Here is a 6,617-nt window from a genome sequence, read left to right on the forward strand (position 1 = left end):
CTCATCAAGCGGTGCGGTCTCTTTAAATAGGGCGCGCCGCGTCTGTTTGTTAGCACGCGTCAAAGCTAGCGCGCGCACACACATAGCTTCGCTGGTTATAGCTCCCACTTCTCCTCCAGTCGAGCCGCGCGTCGTCATTGGCCAGGTCCCATAGAAATTTCTCGAAAGGCCTGGCACATTCCAGGCCGATGAACCACCGTCCTCCCCGGGCAATGGGAAAGAGGGTCACGGCAGCGCGTACAAAGCTACGCGCTCTCCCGCGCGGGGAAGGGGCTTTTCTCTCCATGCCCCCCACGCGACGCCGCGCGCGCCCAGCGCCGCACCGGCCCGATGAAAATGGGCGCCGATTTCGTGACAGTAACACAGCACTGGAAACCATTCTCGAATAGATTAGAGCTGAGGAAAACTAGATCTAGGACAGCCGCTTGCCTGGTGTTCGCATGAACAATTTGTTTGAGGCCAAGTGATAAGGAAAGGTGTAACAATTTTCTTGACAAAGAGACATCATGGCCGGTATTGCTAAGAGAAGGCCAGTGAATACCTGGTACATTAAAATCTCCCATAAGTATTATATTTGTAGGATTCCAATCATGCAAAAGTTTACTTAGAAGAAATAATAGATTATCATCAGAGCCAGGAGGCCGATAAAACACTACAATTAATGTGAATGTGTTTTCCAAATAAACTTTACACAAAAGCAATTCAATTTCACATGGAGATTCAAGGACGGAACACTTCAAATGTGACTGTATATAGAGGGCGACACCACTGCCTCTACCATTCGGTCTGTCAGCTCTCAGCAACGTGAATCCACTTAACGCAACTTCAGAGTCGTATATACTACCATGTAACCAAGTTTCAGTAACACCAATAATGTGAGGGGAATGAGCAGTTACCAAGGAGTTAAGGTCCGTAAATTTATTAGGCAGGCTTCTAGCGTTTAAATTTAACACACGAAGGTTATTGCTGTGATGAGGTAGTCAAGGCAAAGTGGCTACTGCATTAGTAGCATTACTTAGTGACGCATTACGGGATGCTTTTTCAAGTGAATTAAAAGAACTGTTCCAGTTATACCGAACTTTATCAATAAATACATGATCAAACCGTATTCGGACCGTGCAGCCATTGCTTCTGAAACTTTCAGTCGCTTCCCAAAGCTTTTTCCAGATATTGTGGACACGTATTGAAGAATCCTCTGATATACGGTAATCGGATTCCTTAAGCTTGTGGCCATTTTTTCAACACTGAAGCTTTCTCCCGAAAGTCCAGAAGCTTCATGATCACGGGACGGGGACGGTCATGTGAAGGCCTTCCAAGACGATGGCACCTCTCTATTTGAGGGCAGCTCATATTGAGTTCTTCCTCAAACCATTTTGCGATGTCAAAGGAGAGACATTCATTATTTTCATCAGACGATTCGGGCACACCATGCAATATTAAGTTGTTCCAACGTGCACGGTTTTCCAACTCATCGTTTTTATTTGAAAGACTGTGAAGTTCGGAACTTAGACGTGCAACTTCACTGTTGAGACTGCCACTGTGGACGGCGGGCTTTTGTAACGAGGACTCCAGAGCAGCCAGGCGCGACTCAATTGTCTCAAAACGTGCATTAATAGATTCATGAAAAGATTTAATTTCAGCAATATCCTGAGCTAATTTTCGCTGTTCGTTCAAAAGCTCAGCAAACATATCGGACACCGACGGTTGACCGGTGGCGGCTTCCGAATTTGAAGGCCTCACATTACTTTGAGAGCGAGTAACCATCGCTGATGGCGGAGGACCAGGATTACTTTCAACATCCCCACTCCTCAGAAGTCTACTAATACAAGCCGCAATTTGCGAGTACAGCGAAACATAAGCAAAGCACTTGCGAGAGTGTTGTGGGCAAGGAAACAGCAGTAGAAATCGATCATCAGAGCGAATACAAGGTGCATTCTGAAGATAACATACCTGCGTAAGAAACAGGCAGCGAGTAAGCATGGTGCTCGCACTGCTGCCACCTCGCCCACTGATGAAGGAACGGTCCAGCACGCAATTTATAGGCAGGTCCTTGAACGTCCCGTGACTGGGCTTGATGAGGTATGGATGACGTAGAGTGACGGTCACTTTGCACGGATTGCACACACGTGTGGTGACAGGCAGATGAAGACTATGATCCGTAAGAGAGATAGGACAGTTCGTATAGTGGCCAGCTGATTCATCCAAGAACATCGGCGATGGCGGCGAGTGCACATTATTGTGACGTCAGGAGCCATGAACAAAGCATAGTCGAAGTGGCAACAAACGAGGAAGGCAATCTGCGTAAGAAACAGGCAGCGAGTAAGCATGGTGCTCGCACTGCTGCCACCTCGCCCACGAGCAAGAAGCTTCTTTGAAAGGCCGGTAGTTGTGGCAGGGACCCAGAGCCACACCAAGGAGTTAGGTGCATATGTAGAAGGCTCGCCGGTGTCGTGGCGGTGTTTTTGTTGCCACTGGTTTTTCGTTGTAAGCGAACGGGCGAGCTGACGGCATTCTTTTGCGTACTGGGCGGCATCCGAGAGTGGCGTCGATTCAGAGACATCAGGGCGGTAAGGAAAAAGCGCATCCATTGTGCAGGTTGGCTCGCGCCCGTAAAGAAGAAAGAAGGGAGAAAATTCAGTGGTGGTCTGTATAGGTTACGAAGGTTATGAAGGGAAGAACCTGGTCCCAGTTGGAATGCGCGTCGTTGACGTACATCGCCAGCATGTAACTCAGAGTACGGTTGAAGCGCTCGGTCAGGCGATTCGTCTGAGGGTGGTAAGAAGTTGCGGTGCGGTGAATGATGCGGCATTCTTTCAGTAGGGCCTCAAGAGCTTCGGACAAGAAAACGCGCCCGCGGTCCTTCGGAGTCCCGTGGCGAAGAATCAAGTTGTTGAGAAGAAACAAAGCAACATCTCTTGCGGAGGCAGAGGGTAACGGTGATGCTTCAGTGTAGTGAGTAAGATGGTCTACTGCCACGATAATTCACCGGTTTCCAGCGGGAGTAGTAGGAAGAGGGCCATAGAGATCTATGCCAACGCGGTCAAACGGACGAGCAGGGCAGGGTAATGGCTGCAAGGAAACAGGGGACTTCTGTGGAGTTTTTCGGCGTTGACAAGATTCGCAAGCGCGCACAAATTGTCGTACAAAGCGGTACATTCCTCGCCAATAAAATCGCTGACGTAGGCGTGTGTAGGTTTTCAATACGCCACCGAGGGCACACTGTGGGTCACCATGGTACGCAGCACAAATATCGGCGCGGAGATGACGCGGGATGACTAGAAACCACTTCCGTCCATCAAGCAAATAATTGCGGCGATAGAGATGACCGTCACGAATGGTGGAGTGGTGGGCTTGCCAGACGAGCGCTTTGGATGAATTACCGGGAGTAGGACTTGAAAGAAAATGCAAAAGTACACTGATCCACGGGTCATCCCGCTGCTTGGTAACCATTGTCGACAGTGGAAAGAGTCGAAAAATCATAAGCACTGACATGGTCAGACGAGGCATCACTTGGCGAGCGAGAAAGAGCATCCGCGCCCATATGTTTCAGACCTGATCGATAAATGACATGAATGTCATACTCCTGGAGACTAAGAGCCCAGCGAGCAAGGCCACCGGATGGGTCTTTCAGAGAGGCCGGCCAGCACAAAGCGTGGTGATCTGTCACGTCATAAAACAGGCGGCCATACACAGGGACAAAATTTTCTGATGGCCCAAAATATGGCCAAACATTGTCTTTCTGTTACTGAATAGTTAGACCCTGCTTTCGTCAATGTTGGGCTGGCGTATGACACAACATAATCGCTGAAACTAGGATTACATTATGTAAGGACGGCACCAAGCTCAATACCGCTGGCGTCAGTATGAATCTCCGTAGGCGCAGTCGGATCAAAGTGGCGTAGAATGGGAGGCGAAACCAAAAGGCGGCGTAAAGTGTCGAAGGCTTTATCGTAGGCTGGTGTTCAGGCGGAAAGGTCGGAGCTTCCTGCAAGGAGCTGGGTCAGAGGAGCGATGATAGAGGCGAAGTTCAAGATGAAACGTCGAAAGTAGGAGCAGAGGTCGATAAAGCTCCGGAGCTGTTTCTGGAAGGTTGGTTTCGGAAACTCTGCAACTGCGCAAAGTTTGGTGGGGTCGGGAAGAATGCTGTCCTTAGAATTTACGTGGCCTAAAATTGCGAGTTTTCGAGCGAAAAAGTGCCACGTCTTCAAATTCAACTGAAGCCCAGCGTCGGCGAGACACGTGAGGGTATGCTTTATGCGGAGAAGGTGAGAAGAAAAGTCGGTAGAAAAAACTCCGATGTCATCCAGGTAACAAAGACAGGTCTGCCACTTGAATCCACGATGAACAGTGTCCATCAGGCGCTCGAAAGTAGCCCGAGCATTGAAAAGGCTAAAGGGCATAACGTTGAACTTGTATAAGCCATCAGATGTTATAAAGTAAGTTTTCGAGCCGTCATCGTCAGCCATCGGTACCTGCCAGTAGCCAGAGCATAAATCCAAAGAGGAGAAATACTCGGCTCCCTGTAAACAGCCCAAGGCGTCGTCGATTCGTGGCAGAGGATAGACGTCTTTGCGCATGATCTTGTGTAGCCTACGGTAATCGACGCAAAACCGGATCGAACCATCTTTCTTGGTGACCAAAACAATTGGAGAAGCCCATGGACTATTTGATGGCTGTATGACGCCCCGGCGAAGCATATTGTCCACGTTATCAGCAATGAATTGCCACTCAGAGGCCGACACGCGATAAGGGCGCTGTCGTGAAGGTGCGTTTGTACCAGTGTCGATTGTGCGCGTAACGAAAGACGTGCGACCCAGAGCCGTGTGAGGAAAATCGAAGGCAAAAGTGAAGCTCCGTAGAAGGGCAGTGAGTTGGTCGCGTTGCGCGGGTGGAAGATCTGCGTCAATAGTTTGTTGAAGAACATCGGGTAGTGTCGAAGCGGTCGCTATATCGCAAGAGCTGAGAACATTAACGCCTAATGAAGTAGGCGTGGCAGGAAGAGTATTTACAAGCGCGGGATCAAGTTCTTCAATACGACCGAGACACTCGCCGCGTAGCAAGACGGATGGGCAGGAAAATGGATTCGATACATACATTGCACTAAGACCTTCTTCGAACTTGAGAACAGCAAATGGAAGCAGGAGGCAGGGATGGCGTGAAGCGGCATCGGACGGTGTGAAGAAGACAGTCGAAGTAGTAACACTTTCACAGGAGAGTGGAATGAGGGCAGCAGAAAATAGAGGAATGTCTGTGTCATTGGCAACAAGGAGTTTTGCAGACCGGGTAGGGACGTCACACAAGACAGTATCGCACACAGGAAAAAAGGCAACTTCCTCGCGGGCGCAGTCAATAATGGCACGATGAGTGGAAAGGAAATCGTAGCCCACGATGATGCCGTGTGAGCAGTGAGCCATTACAATAAACTCGATAGTGTATAAGACGTCTTCGATGAGAGCACTGACCGTGCACCCTGCTGAGGGATGAATGTGCTGGGATGAAGCGGTGCGAAGCGAAAAGTTGGGCAGTGCGGTGGTCACCTTGCGAAGATGACGGCAAAGGGGTTTACTGATGACGGATACGGCAGCGCCCGTGTCAACAAGAGCGAGTATTGCGACACCGTCGACAAACACTTGTATTACGTTAGCGGGAGAAGTCGGAGGACTTGAAGAGTACGAACCAAGCGCAGTTCTTGCCCCGGGAACTGCGACTGTTAGTTTCCCTCAACAGCGCCGGTAGAACGACGGAGAAGCGGGGATGGTGAACGGCGACGAGGGGAAGATGATCGGCGAGAGGTATACGTTTGATTGTCCCCCCCAAAAAACGAATTCGGAACCAGGCTGAGTTCTCGACGAGGGCTGGTCGGTGTCGTACGAGTAGTTCCAGGGGTCAGGGTGAGAAGGTGGAAGGCGTTAGCGGAAAAGACGTGCTACATGTCCCGGCAGCCCGCAAGAGTAGCAGATTGGCCGGTTGTCCGCGGTACGCCAAGGGTCAGTAGGGCGTTGGCGTACCCTTGGAATAGGGACATGGAATGTAGACCCAGGCAAAGGCGAAGGATGGTTGGAAGGGGCGGCCTGGTAGGAAACAGGTGCGGTTGGCATTAGTGGCCTGGCCGCAACAAGGGCGTACGTCAATGGTGCCGTTACTTGCGCCTGTAAAGGGCTGGGCGGAAGGACATCAGCGATGTGGTCTTGAACGACACGCCGTATGGTAGGTGCCGAAGATAGAGCCATGTCAGGAACAAGGCGACCAGTATCTTGTAATTGAGGGACCAATGATAGCTGGCGGGCGACCTCTTCACGAACGAAGGCTTGGATCTGTTGAATCAAAGGGCTGTCCTCTGATGAAGTAGAACTGCCCAGTGCTAGTGTAGAGATGGTGTCGTCTCTAATACCGGACAGCCGGGTAGAAGCGCGCAGCTTTCGAAGCTCGTCGTAGCTCTGGCAAAGCTTAATGACGTCACTGACGGTGGCAGAATTTTTCACCCAGAGCATTTGATACGCGTCCTCGGAGATACCTTCCAGGATGTTTCCGATCATATCCGCTTCGGACATTAGGGCGTCGACACGTTTGCACAGGTCAACGTTGTCTTCTATATAACTTGTGAATGACTCTTCGGC

The 6,617-nt window shown here is 50.3% G+C and overlaps 1 pseudogene; it reads right to left on the reverse strand.

The window, feature by feature from the left end:
- Positions 1-980: 980 nt before the first annotated feature.
- LOC146175166 (uncharacterized) lies at positions 981-2,211 on the reverse strand (annotated as a pseudogene).
- Between the last annotated feature and the right edge of the window lie 4,406 nt (positions 2,212-6,617).

This window comes from Amblyomma maculatum, chromosome 11 (genome assembly GCF_055883805.1).
Source record: "Amblyomma maculatum isolate TAMU_Amacu chromosome 11, ASM5588380v1, whole genome shotgun sequence".
Taxonomy (NCBI): Eukaryota; Metazoa; Arthropoda; class Arachnida; order Ixodida; family Ixodidae; genus Amblyomma; species Amblyomma maculatum.